General features: G+C 37.6%; 1 pseudogene; it reads left to right on the top strand.

Moving 5' to 3' along the window:
* The first annotated feature begins 3,387 nt into the window (after positions 1 to 3,387).
* LOC114754209 (uncharacterized) overlaps positions 3,388 to 14,738 on the top strand; it is a 159,416-nt pseudogene continuing 148,065 nt past the window's right edge.

The raw sequence follows: 14,738 nt of genomic DNA, 5'->3' as shown, positions 1-14,738 counted from the left end.
TAACCAGAAAAGATCATTACCCCCTTCCCTTTATTGATCAAATGCTTGAAAGACTGGCTGGTAGATCCCATTATTGCTTTTTGGATGGTTTTTCTGGATATTTTCAAATTTCTATTGCACCTGAGGACCAGGATAAGACCACATTCACATGTCCATTTGGAACCTTTGCATACAGACGCATGCCGTTTGGATTATGCAATGCACCTGGCACTTTTCAGCGTTGCATGGTCTCCATATTTTCTGATTTTCTTGAGCATTGCATGGAAGTATTTATGGATGATTTCACTGTCTATGGTGATTCTTTTGATGCATGCTTAGCTAGTTTGGATAGGGTTTTGGAAAGATGCATTGAATATAATCTTGTCCTGAATTTTGAGAAATGTCATTTTATGGTCAGAAAGGCATTGTTTTAGGACATGTTGTCTCACATGATGGCATTGAGGTTGATAAAGCCAAAATTGATATTATTTCATCTCTTCCATATCCCTCTTGTGTGAAAGATGTGCGCTCTTTTCTTGGACATGCTGGATTTTACAGGCGATTCATTCAGGACTTTAGTAAAATTGCATTACCATTATCTCGTTTACTGCAGAAAGATGCGGGCTTTGTTTTTGATGATGCTTGCAGGTATGCTTGGGATGAGTTGAAAAAGCGACTCACTACACCTCCTATCATTCAGCCACCTAATTGGAGCCTTCCCTTTGAGCTCTTGTGTGATGCTTCTGATTATGCATTGGGTGCAGTTCTTGCTCAGAGAATAGAAAAGCGGCAACATATCATAGCATATGCATCACGGACACTGGATGCCACCCAGGCTAATTACACAACCACAGAGAAAGAGCTATTTGCAATTGTGTTTGGGCTTGAGAAATTTCGTTCTTACATCCTCCACACAAAAGTGACTGTCTTTACAGATCATTCGGCTATCAAGTACTTGTTCAAGAAGCCAGACTCTAAACCCCGCTTGATTTGATGGGTAATGCTGATACAAGAGTTTGATGTGGAGATCCGTGATAAGAGCGGTGCAGAGAACATGGTAGCTGATCACTTGAGTAGGATTGAGACTCTTGTGGTAACATCTTCTTTACCCTTAGATGATTTTCCTGATAATAGACTTTGTGGAGTTGATATGACTGTTCCGTGGTATGCTGACATTGCTAATTATCTGGCTGCATCTGTTTTACCAACTGATATGAATAAGCATCAATTAAACAAGTTTAAGAGTGATGCTAAGTTCTATATATGGGATGATCCCTACTTGTGGCACATTTGCAATGATCAGGTTATTAGGCGATGCATTCCTGATAGTGAATTTGAATCTGTGTTGACATTTTGTCACACTCTTGCTTGTGGAGGGCACTTTAGTGCTAAGCGTACTGCTAGGAAGGTCTTAGAAAGTGGGTTATTTTGGCCTACTCTATTCCATGATGCCCATGAGTTTTGTAAGAAGTGTTCCAGGTGCCAATTTGTTGGCAATATCTCTAGAAAGCATGAGATGCCGCAACAACCTCTGTTGTTTTGTGAAGTCTTTGATGTTTGGGGTATTGATTTCATGGGACCTTTTCCTACTTCATTTGGTTATGTTTACATTCTGCTTGCTGTGGATTATGTCTCTAAGTGGGTTGAGGCAATCCCCACTCATACTAATGACTCTTCTGTAGTGGTTTCTTTTGTCAGGTCTCACATCTTCTGCAGGTTTGGAATCCCAAGAGCTATCATTAGCGATCAGGGTACTCATTTTTGCAACCGAAGTATGCAGAGCTTACTGAGCAAGTATGGTGTGATGCATAAGGTGGCTACTCCATACCACCCTCAGACAAACGGTCAAGCAGAACTCTCAAACAGAGAAATTAAGCTCATTCTTGAAAAGACAGTGCAACCTAACAGAAAGGATTGGAGCAAGAGGCTAGATGATGCACTCTGGGCATATCGTACAGCATATAAAAGCCCAATTGGAATGTCCCCATATCGAATTGTCTTTGGTAAGGCTTGTCATCTGCCAGTAGAGGTGGAGCACAAGGCATATTGGGCCATCAAAAGCTGCAGCCTTGATCTTGCTAGTGCTGGTATTGAAAGAAAGTTACAATTGTAAGAACTTGAAGAGCTTAGGAGAGAAGCCTATGAGAATGCTCGGATCTACAAGGAAAGGACTAAGGCTATCCATGATAAGCTCATCTTAAGAAGGGAGTTTCACGTGGGCCAAAAAGTTCTACTTTATGTCTCTAGACTTAAATTCATGCCTGGTAAGCTCCGTTCTAGATGGGAGGGACCTTTTATTGTTACTAATGTTTTTCCCTATGGTGCTGTAGAGATTAAGAGAGAGCCAACTGGAAGATGCTTTATAGTCAATGGTCATCGCTTGAAGCCTTACTATGAGGGGTTCTCTACCCAAGATGTAGAGGTTATCACACTACGAGACGCCACGTAGCCTTGGTTGTATTCCTTCCCTTCACTCTTTTTGCTTTGCATTGTCATATTATTGAGTTGGGCTGTGCTGGATACTACTTGCTTTGTGACTTGCCTATGTGTTCTACATTGAGGACAATGCATTGTTTAAGTGTGGGGGAGGGATTTCATTCTTTTAGTTTTTTTTTTCCTTTTTTTTGTGTGTTTTTACTTTTGTTTTAGTTCCTCTAAAAAAAAAAAAGAAAAAAAATGTTTTGTTTCGTTTTGTTTTGAATGTGAAGATTGCAAGTTTGAAGTGATTCAAGTATGATGCATTCTTGATTTGAAAAGTGATTGATCATGTCTTGAGTGGATAAACTAAGTGGCAATGGATTTGACTTAGGTGAATTTAAGCTAGTAATCATGTACCTAATGAGGTTTTGAGCCTGATGCATTTTTTTTTCTGTTCATGTGTGTATACTCCTATCTCTTTCCTCAATCTAGAACTTGACTTGAATCTTGTTTGAGACCACGATTGTGCATTTGCAGTCATAAAGATGATAAAGGCACTCATTTCAATTTTTCTAGCCAGATAAGCCAAAAGCCCACCCTTTTCATGCATTTTTCCTTTGCTTAACTCCTTTGAGCCTTCATTTTTTTTTCTCCTAACTTATAGCAAAAAAGAAAAAAAAATCCTACCCTTTCTGAATGTCTTAGGAGTTGAAGAGTACTAAATTACATGTGCTTGGAATGGAAGAACACATTTGGAGTCATGGTTTGGGTCAATGTGAAAAAAAAACAGAGAAAAAGAGAAAAGAAGAAAAAAAAATACTATAATAAGATTCCGCTCCTCTAGTTTAAGCTGTGCTTAGTAACCGGGGATCTTCATCACCAATGTCAATCTTCGCGTCAAACGGCCAGTAAAAGCTATGAGTGTGCTAGTAGCATCTTAGTGCCAATGAGTTATCCATGCTTGAGTAACCGGGCCTTTGTATCACCAATATGAAGGTTTGCGTCAAAAGAGCATATACATAACAGCCTAAGAAAGTTTAAAAAAAAAAAAGTGCTTGAAAAAAAAAGGAGAAGAAAAGAAAAAAAAGAAAAAAAGAAGAAGAATGACCCAATCCAAGTTTAATTTAGTTTCTTGCACTCCATTACATTTTTTCGTTGGTTCTCTTCATTTCCTAAGATGTTCACCTTTGTTTTCCCAAACACTCTATCCGTTCTTTATTTACCTTAGCCCCATTACAACCTAATAAAAGTCCTTTTGATTTATGCTTGTAATTACTTTATGATTGGTGAAGAATATAGATTCTTGTCAAGCCTATGGAAAGAGGATTGAGTAGGATGATTTTGAGTGTAAACACAAGCCAATACACTTTTGAGTGATGAGTGACATACACATTAACCTTGGTGAGGGATTTCTGACTTAGATTCCCCTTTGTCAAGTAAATTACTATGATGTTTATTTTCTTGATTCATGAGAAGATTACTTGGATAAGAAAGATGTTAATTGCTTTGAGTTGCTTTTTTGCTTGTGATTGGAACATTCTCTTTTATTTGATTTTCTTTTGTTTTTCTTATTGTTCTTTGGTCTTCATTTGCTTTGCCCAGGAGTGCAAAGGCTAAGTGTGGGGGAATTGATAAAGCCCAATTTTTATATATTTTATCCCATAATAATTCAGGATTTAAATGATAATTTTGAGCTTAATTAGACTTTTTATGCATTATTGAATAAATTGGTTGATTTTTGGATTTTGCATAAAAATTGAGATTTTGGATTGAAAATATAAATATTTTGTGCTTTCCTATTTTTGACTTGGAATTAATTTTTCCCATTTCTTTGAAAACAAGTCTCATATTTTTAGAAAGATTATTTTTAGAAAGTTTTGCAAATTCTTGCCTAATTTTTGTGCAGATTCAATATTTTATTTTAGACATAATCTATATTAATGGATGCACTTAAAATCTTGTAGGTTAAGAAAGAGCATATAGAAGATCCAATGGTGCAAGATTGTTTCTTGGGATTTAAGCACAATCCAATGGCTAATATCAAGTGGACCAATTAATTACTAATGGGCTTGAGCTTTAGATTCATAAAAATTTCCTTTTCCCCCATCAAAATATTTTCCTTATTTTTTTGAGGAGAATTCACGCCGAAGAGCAAGACCTCCTTTCCATTCTCCATTGAGGACGCACGGATACCATTCACCCACCGCCAAATCATACCTTTTAATCCTTCTCCATTCAACGCGAACGTACATCATTTTTTAACGCCAACTCTCTCCTCCCCCTCGTTCACGTCAAGCCTCTCACCGCCTTTGAATAGCCTATGATACATTCTCAAATCATTGGGAATTCAGTATCTTGAATACCTCTCTTCACTACCACGCCAAGGACGCACGCCACTGTTCTTCAATTTCCTCACCAACATGGCCGTTCTCCACGTCATTAAGCTTGGAGGAGGAGACATTTTAATGGCAGCTTAAGCTTACAGGGAGGCAACTTGGGAGGAGCATGAAGGAGACTTGAGCCTTGGGCTAGCACTTGAAGACCACAAGGGAGTGATGTTCCATTTATCTTTTTAATTCAAGGACTTGAATTTATTTAGTTTTAAATAATTTTAAGTTGTAATTTTGTGAGACAATTTAGTTCTAGATTGTCATCTTTATGCTTGGATTGGATTGATATTTGGATTTTATTTGTGTTGAGACACTTGTTGGAATTTATGTTTAGAACCTTTGCATTGTTAATTGAATTTATAATTGAGTTTTCATTATGAGTTTAATTATCAATGTGGTTTGAATTGCAAAATTTGGGTTCTTTTGCCTCTTAATTGTTTAATTAAGTTGGTTAATTGTCTAATTGTTTAATTGGATAATTTCAAACATAATTTCCAGAATTAATTGGGTTATTTTTCATTGGTTTTAATAAGCTTAATTAACCAACCTTATACTGTTATGAGTTCTCTAATAGTTTAAGGGCTTTTGAAATTGAGGGTTCCCTTTGTTTCAAGTAAGTAATTAAGTCTATTAATTCCACTCTCTTATCACTTCCCTTTGGTCTAATTAACTGATTAAGGTTATGAAAGTTAAATCCATGCGAATCCTGAGTTGTCCCCTCTACCGTACCTGAAGAGAAATCTCTGAATTTTTACTTCTTAATTTTCTTTGCTTTCTGATTAATTTTCTTTATTCATTATTTTTATTTTCTTTCAAAAAAACCCCCCAAAAATTGCATTGCATTTATTTAGTTTAATTTAATTTTCATATAGATTTTAGGATATTTACATTTTCCATTTAGAATTAGAATTTTGCATTTTAGTTTAGGTCCAATTTATTTTATTTTTTTATCACCTGAATTTTTACCTAAAGAAACCCATAACTTGCTCCTTGGAAGTAATGACCTAGGTCGACCCTAAACTACAAATTAATTGGGACCTAGTTTAATTGAGTGCTTTAACGACAAAAAGCATCATCACCTACTTTCAAGATGCCCACATCATCAAATTCCAGATGAGCAACTGGTGCAGTACTTCTATGATGGGTTGAAGAACCAAGAGAAGGGTATGTTGGATGCTGCATCGGGAGGATCTTTGATAGACTCTACTGCTGCGGAGGCTTGGGATTTGATAAAGAAGATGGCCCTGAATCATCAACAACATGGGGTGAGAGATACTAAAGGAGTACATGAGATGGGAGCTGCTTCGGTGCACAGCAGAAGAATGGACGCTTTGGAATCAAAAGTAGATTCTTTGGGAAGCCAAGTGACATCTCAATTGTCTTTGATCACTGCTGAATTGAAGAATATGAGTGTGCATCGCCCATCCACTCTTATGGACATTACAGCACCTAGTTGTGAAACATGTGGATCAGTAATGTATATATCTAGCATTTGTCCGGGCCGTTATGAGGAAGTGTCTGCAGTCTTCTGTCACACCTTACTTATATAATACCTTAGCATCATTTAGAACCATTCCAGACCACTTTGGATGGTCTTAAGCTTAAAAATTTCAATTTGGACGTTAATTTTCGGAAAATTACTGTTTACTGTCCAGTTTTCAGATTACAGGTCCAACTTTGAAAAATCATAACTAATTCTAGAAATATCGTATGGAGGTGTTCCAAAATTCTATGGAAAGCTCTTTCAATGCTCTTTAAGGGAAAAATATTCAACTGAACTCATCCTCACTGAAAACGTACAGTTTATTGGATTAAAATTACTATTCATTTGGTAAAATCTGGACTTTCCAGATTCTGCGCCTTAACTTCGAAAATTCATATCTCATTGTATACACATCCAAATGATGTGATTTACCACTCATTTTAAAGATTGGGATGTGCACTATAATTCTGCCAAATCTTGTGATTTAAATCATTCATTTGGTAGGTTAAACTGAAGCTTGAAACTAACTGCTCCATGACCTACGTTTTATCCCTTAATATCTCCTTACTTTAATTCTTTTTATTTCTTTGACATACATAACATGGGCTTAATCTTTCTCATTCATACTCATATACTTTTATTCATGCCATAAACATCCTAAGCATATACATTGAATTGATGGCATTCATAACATAACTTACAACATAGGAGAATTATACATTGAATAATAACATCAATCATTAGCATTAATAATTCTCCACTTCTTCTCCTTGCTTCTCATGCCCTTAGTGCCCATCATTGATTTGACCTAAATGGTTGATTAGGGAGGGGGTGAGATTCGAGGGAATCTCAGTAGCAAACATTACCACATACATGCACAAGATGGATGCTAGTGTATGGTATGACGTTTTTCATAAATTTAAGTTAACTAGTGACATGCCATCATGCTATATGCTTGGTATACAAATGCATGGCCATGGGAACATATTAAAAACAGCATTTCCAGCAACAATCATCATGTCACAACATCATTCAAACAACAAATACAAACCAACACATAAGCATACCATGTCAAGCACATAAAGGGTAAGTTCACTACCTTGCACCTCAAGCTTTCCTCTTACTTTTCCTTTGACTCCCTTGACTTTCCAACCATGTGGGCATTTGGTCAACATCATTAAACATCCTCTTGGATGTTCCAAAGGTCCTAAACATAACCATAATGATGACACAATCCATTAGGACCATTAGATTACATAAAGTTCAAGACTAGCTTTCTTGAACCTCAACCCATTTCTCTTAGTCTTAGGGTTTTCTTTCTAACTTTTCTAATATAAATCTTATCATTTTACATCCTTATGATCTATTTCCTATCAATTAGGACCACTTTAGATGGCTTTAGATTCAAGAATATCAAATCTGGAAATTTTGGTTCGCGGGTACTGTTCATGCAGAATCTCCAAAAATTTTGCTCAACTTTAAAAATTCATAATTAAATGTAGAAAACTCCAAATTGAGTGCTTCCAAGTCTCACTGAAATATAATTAAGTTAAATTTAAAGGAAAAATAGTTTCAGGAACCAATTCTACTCATAACAGTACCAGAATTGTACGGAACTCGACAATCTCCCAAAAGTTCAACACTGTTTCCAGATTTCAAACCCTAACTTTGAAAAATCACTATAAATCGTACACATATCCAAATAAAGTGTTATACCCATGGATTTAAAGCTCATAGAGTGTACTTTAAGCATGCCAAATTTCAGAACCAGATATGAACAGTAACTAATTCGAAAAATCCATCAAATCAGCACGTAATTCTTCCAATTTTCACATAGATCCACTTGGATCTACCATACTTTGAGGTGTTCTAGCAAGATCTAACAACCAAACTCCCTTCCCCACTCATCAACCATTTCGACCAGCCATCAAAAGGGAGAGAAGATATATTTTCAACCATAAAAGAGAAAGAAACCAAGGCAAGAACACCTCTAGAGCCAAGAACTCACCTTGAACCTTGATTGTATGACCAAAGTTGATGCCTTTCTCTTGGTTTTCCCTCAAAACTCTCTCTTTTTCCCTCTCTTCATGCCTTGCACGAAATTTCCATCTGATTTAGGGGAGAGATGAGCTCATTAATGTGTTCAAAATATCCCACCAACCATCATTAATGTTATGCCAAGTGTCATTAGCCTACTTAATCTTAATCCTCTCTCTTAATTAACTTAAATCATAATGTAATTAAATTCCAAAGTCAAGATCCTCTCCATTGGTAGCTTGACACTTGGAAAGCTTTAATTACCATCCATTAAAGGCTTGACAAGTGGCGACTTGTGGCCCAAGTAAAGTGCAAGACTCTGATTAATACTTTATCGGTGCACTTTTACTTCGGCTTTCTTTATGGCCTTTCGGAGCTCAGAAAATTATTCTGTCTACTTTATAAATTCCCTTTAATTCTAGAGAATATCTATGAATTTTCTTAGGCCATAACACTTCCTTTAAACCTTGCATAAAAATTTATTTACCAAAATGCCCTTTTATCGGCAAAACCGGCTCTTTAATTTATTAAAGCCACTCCACTGGTCTTTTGGTTGCGGAACTAATTTTATAAATTAGTACAACCTTTCAACCATTTAACCTCATTTTTGTATACATTTTTGAGGTCTCTTGCTATTTTAAATAATTACCTCACATGGTATACTTTTTACCGGTAATAACCTTATAAATTCTGTTGAAGCTGCCTCAGGGGTATTTTCATCTTTTCTCTTCATAGAAGAGTCTTAGAATATTATAATCCCATTTTTTGGGATTTTCTTGGAATTTTCTGTACACTCTTCCATTTTTGCCCTTGCTGGTCATAACTTTTTGAATTTACGGTTTTACCCCTGCTTAAGCCTAACCTCATAGAACCATCTCTTTGAGGTTTCTAACTTACCCATTGGCCTGTATCTAGCCTCTTTTCTCTTTTTGGGCCTTCGAGACTTTACTAGAGTCTCTAACCTTAATTATACTCGAGCCCCTGAAAACTTTTACTTTGCAGTGTAGTCCCTGAAACTGCTTTAACTTCCTTTTTCATCTTTGGGACTTCTGCTCACAGGGGTCTGGTAACCTATTTAATTTAGGCTATTTCTGAAACTTCTAGGCCTAAAAGTCTGGATGTTACATCTTCCAAGGCCGCCCAAATCAAAAATGGGACCCCTACTCCAACACTTACAATGAGGGATGGAAATCAAACCCTCGATTGGGCTGGAGGAATGATGATAGTAGACCTCCAAATAGATTTCAAAAGAGTGGAGGAGCTGGTCCATCTTCAAACCAGTTTCAAAACCAGTCTCAAGCCCTTGCGGTCCCACCTAAGGATGAAACAAATCAGCTACTACAAAATATGATGGCTTTAATGAAGGAAGAAAGGGCTGCCAACGCTACTCAGTTCAACTCCTTAGCTTCACTAATTCAACAAGATTCATCCAAGAATGATGCTAGATTTAGTGCTTTGGAAAAGAGAATGGAGCAATGGGAGACTAAATCTGAGAACATAAACTCCTATGTAACTCAGTTATCCAACAACATGAGTGAGCAACAAGCTAGAAGCAGTGGCACTATTCCTTCCAATACTGTCATAAACCCAAAGGGTTTGAATGCAATCACGCTGCGAAGTGGGAGGCAAGTAAGATTCAGTGAAGAGGAATCAGTTGATGAGGAGATTGAGTGTGATAAGCCTCTTCTTACACATTCAAGAGTTAAGAATTCTGAGAGCGCAAAAGAGAGAGAACTGCTAGATGAAAAGAAGTCAACTCTTCTAAGTAGCAAAGGAGCAAGATCTGAGAGCAATTATGAGAAAGCAGCATCAAAGGAGCATGATGGGTCATCTAAGCATGGAGCCGGTAAGCTGAATGATAAAGAGGTAAATCTCAAAGACCTTCCTTTTCCTAATTCGTACTTGATTAGCAAAAGAAAGACTGAAACTAAGTATGAAAAAGATATTATTGATGTGTTTAGTAGAGTGGAAGTTAATATTCCTTTGCTTGATCTTGTTAAGAGAGTTCCTGCTTATGCTAAATACCTTAAAGACCTGTGTACCCATAAGAGAAAGTTTAAACCAAATGAAAGAGTCCAAGTGAGCTCCAATGTGTCTGCCCTGTTTAAACCTCAAATCCCTGTGAAATGCCAAGACCCTGGATCCTTCACCATCCCTTGCACAATAGGAAAAGTTTCTATAAGGGGAGCCTTATTAGATCTAGGAGTAGCTATTAATGTCATGCCTAAGTCTGTATACACTTCACTAGGAGTCAAGACTCTTAAGTCTACCACTGTAGTACTCCAGTTGGCTAATAGGACTATTAGGTATCCGGAAGGCATCATAGAGGATATTTTGGTTCAGGTTAAGGATTTGGTCTTTCCTGCTGATTTTTATGTACTTGACATGTCCTCTGAGCTTGTCCATGACACCACACTAATTCTTGGTAGACCCTTCTTGAGGACTGCTAACACTATGATTAGCATGAAAGAAGGTACCATCACTATGGAAGTAGGAGATCATAAGGTTTATTTTAACATGTATGAAGCAATGAAGCACCCTTATGAAGATTATTCTCTTTTGGGTGTAAATATGATTGATGTTGCTATTGATGATGCTTGTTCTGAGTTTGAATTGCAAGATGACTCCTCTAGTTCTGAACTTTATTCAGTTAATTCTGATGATGAGGATGACACTATTTCTTCTTTTTCATCCCTTTACTCTACACCTTCTTCTTGCTCATGTGGTGATAAAGATACATGCCTTGATTGCACTGTGTTTAATTGTATGCTTTCCCTCCCACATGCATTTTCTGTTTCCTCCCTTGACTCCGAATTAGACTTTGATTCCTCTATTGTCAGCGATAATTCCCTTGGGGAAAGGTTTTCTGTTGCTATTTCAGATATGGAGGAAGAAGTCATGGAGGAGATTCCCTCTAAGGCAGTTGCTGTAGATCAACTACAAGTTGGTTCAACGCTTGGAGAGGAAGCTATCTGCAAGGTTGAGGAATTCTCACTGATTGAAGGAAAGGGGAGTAATCTTTTCTCTCTTGAACTTCATAATTTGATTCCCTCTATTGTGCAACCACCTACTCTTGAGTTGAAACCCCTGCCCCCTACTGTGAAATATGCTTTTCTAGAGTCTGATGAGTGATTACCAGTTATTATAGCTAACTCCCTGTCTAAGGTTGAGGAAGAAAGACTCCTTACTGTTTTGAGAGAGCATAAGAGGGCTATTGGGTGGACTCTAGCGGACATTCCTGGAATTAGTCCAGCCATTTGCACACATAGAATCTTGCTTAGTGAAGGTTTAAAATCAGTGAGACAACCCCAGAGAAGACTAAACCCTCTGATTCTTGATGTGGTTAAGAAGGAAATTACCAAACTTTTAAGTGCTGGGATCATCTATCCCATATCTGATAGTGAGTGGGTTAGTCCAATACATGTAGTGCCTAAAAAGAGTGGGGTTACTGTTATTAGAAATGATAGGGATGAGCTTATTCCTACAAGAGTGTAGAATTCCTGGCGTGTGTGCATAGATTATAGAAAACTCAATGATGCCACACGGAAAGATCATTTCCCTCTTCCTTTCATAGACCAGATGCTTGAGAGACTTGCAGGCAAATCTCATTATTGTTTTCTAGATGGTTTCTCTGGGTACTTTCAAGTACCTATTGCACCGGAGGACCAAGATAAAACCACTTTCACATGCCCTTTTGGTACCTTCGCCTATCGTAGGATGCCTTTTGGGTTATGTAATGCTCCAGGGACTTTCCAACGTTGCATGATGGCTATATTCTGTGAATTTTTAGAGGAATGTATGGAAGTCTTTATGGATGATTTTACTGTTTATGGTGGTTCTTTTGACGATTGTCTTGCTAGTCTTGAAAAGGTTTTGAAAAGATGCATTGAAAAGAATTTGATTTTAAACTTTGAAAAGTGTCATTTTATGGTCAATGAGGGGATAGTTCTAGGACATTTGATTTCTAAAAAGGGAATTGAAGTTGATAAAGCTAAGATTGAGGTTATATCTTCTTTGCCTTATCTTGCCTGTGTTAAAGATATTAGATCATTTTTGGGTCATGTGGGATTCTATAGGCGATTTATAAAAGATTTCAGAAAGATTGCTTTACCTCTCTCCAAGCTTTTACAACAAGATGTGAAATTTGATTTCGATGATTCTTGTAAAGTTGCCTTTGGTGATTTGAAATCTAAACTCATTTCTCCTCCTATTCTTGTTGCACCCAACTGGACCATGCCCTTTGAAATTTCATGTGACGCTTCTAATTTTGCTGTAGGAGCTATGTTAGGCCAGAGGGAGGAGAAGCTCTCAAGAGTCATTGCCTATGCTTCGAAAACACTGGATGCAGCTCAAGTCAATTATACCACAACAGAAAAAGAGCTATTTGCAGTTGTTTTCGCTTTAGAGAAGTTTAGACCTTACTTGTTAAATTCTCATGTGACTGTTTTCACTGATCATGCAGCTGTTCGCTATCTTCTTAAGAAACCACAATCGAAGCCACGATTGATTAGGTGGACATTACTTCTTCAGGAATTTGACATTGAAATCAAGGATAGAGCCGGGGCTGAGAACCATGTAGCCGATCACTTAAGTAGGCTACCTGATGATACACGAGGAGTAGACTCTTCTGAACTCACCTGTGATTCCTTTTGCTAATTCAGTATTATGTGCTTTAGCTGTTAAAGAGCCTTGGTATGCGCATATTGTTAATTATCTTATAACCGGACTCACCCCTCCTTTCATGTCTAAATTTCAGGCACAAAAACTTCAAAGCGAATCGAGGCACTACATCTGGGATGCCTCTCACTTATGGCGGATATGTAGTGACCAAGTTATAAGAAAGTGTGTGCCTAGTGAAGAGTTTGAGTCTGTCATTACAGCTTGCCATTCAATGGTTTGTGGTGGTCATTTCAGTGCAAGGAGAACATCTAGGAAAATTCTAGATTCTGGTTTTTACTGGCCAACCCTTTTTAAAGATTCTTATGATTTTTGTCGGTCCTGTGACAAATGCCAACGTTTTTGGGGGTTAGGTAAAAGACATGAAATGCCTCAACAACCTTTACTGTTTTGTGAAATTTTTGATGTTTGGGGGATTGATTTCATGGGTCCCTTTCCTCCGTCCTTTGGTTTTATATACATTCTTCTAGCTGTTGATTATGTTTCCAAATGGATAGAGGCTGTACCTACTAGAAAAGATGATGCCCAAGCGGTTTCTAAGTTTCTTAAGTCCAACATTTTCTGTATGTTTGGGATTCCAAGGGCTGTGGTGAGTGATAGAGGTACCCATTTTTGTAATAAGGTGGTAGATAACTTGTTTTCTAAATTTGGTGTCACCCACAAAGTCTCCACTGCATATCACCCCCAAACCAATGGCCAAGCTGAAGTGTCCAATCGAGAAGTGAAACAAATCCTGGAGAAGATAGTCAAACCATCCAAGAAAGATTGGAGCCTAAGATTAGAGGAAGCATTGTGGGCCTACAGAACTGCCTGTAAGTCGCCAATTGGAATGTCTCCTTATCGTTTAGTCTTTGGCAAAGCATGCCATCTACCAGTAGAGTTGGAGCATAAGGCATATTTGGCAGTCAAACAATGCAACATGGATTTGCAATCTTCTGGGGTAGAGAGGAAGTTGCAGCTGCAAGAGCTAGAGGAGCTGAGATTGGAGGCTTATAAGAGCTCTAGACTCTACAAGGAAAAGACAAAATTGGTGCATGATAAGGGTCTCCTACGGAAGAACTTCAAGGTGGGAGACAAGGTGCTGATGTTTAAGGCCAGATTCACATTTAAGCAAGGAAAGTTCAATACCCGTTGGGATGGGCCTTACACAGTCACAAAGGTGCATAATTTTGGAATGGTGGAGCTTCTCAATGAGGAAACTGGAGCAAACTTTAAAGTTAATGGCCATTAGTTGAAGCTCTACCATGAGAACCAGAAACCCCCTTAGCTCCCTGGTAGTTTCTTTCCTTCACTCATTTACATGCTTTTGCTTATTTATTAATCTTGTTATGTTTCGTGCATTGTATGTTGAATGAGTGTGGGGGAGAAACTCCCTTCAGTAGGAAAGTAGAGTAGTTATAGCTAAATTCAATAAGACTCCCCTGGAAGTTTTGATCTCTGTCCTATCTTGTTTCATGCTTGATGAATTGGTGCTTTAAATGAATTATATGATTCAATTTGATTGAGGAAGTTTGTCTGTGCTATACTGCCTATTCATGGATTTGTTAAACACCTCTTGATCTCTTTTGAGGCATTTTAAAGTTTTTTTTTGAAATATCCAGCCTTGTCTGTTGTTGGTTGTTGTGTTTATCTGTGTTTAAGTGTTTTATGTCTCGTTCTGTGCTTTCTGTGACATTTCGTCGTGGCTAACTTATGTTTCGCCGCAGCGAAGTGGTTCGTTTTTCTTGTTTGTTGCTTTCGGTGATGTTTCGCCG

Source organism: Neltuma alba, unplaced genomic scaffold (assembly GCF_004799145.2).
Source record: "Neltuma alba isolate B1F8T4 unplaced genomic scaffold, ASM479914v2 tig00010110_pilon, whole genome shotgun sequence".
Classification (NCBI taxonomy): Eukaryota; Viridiplantae; Streptophyta; class Magnoliopsida; order Fabales; family Fabaceae; genus Neltuma; species Neltuma alba.
This window is presented reverse-complemented; position numbering and strand designations above follow the sequence as displayed.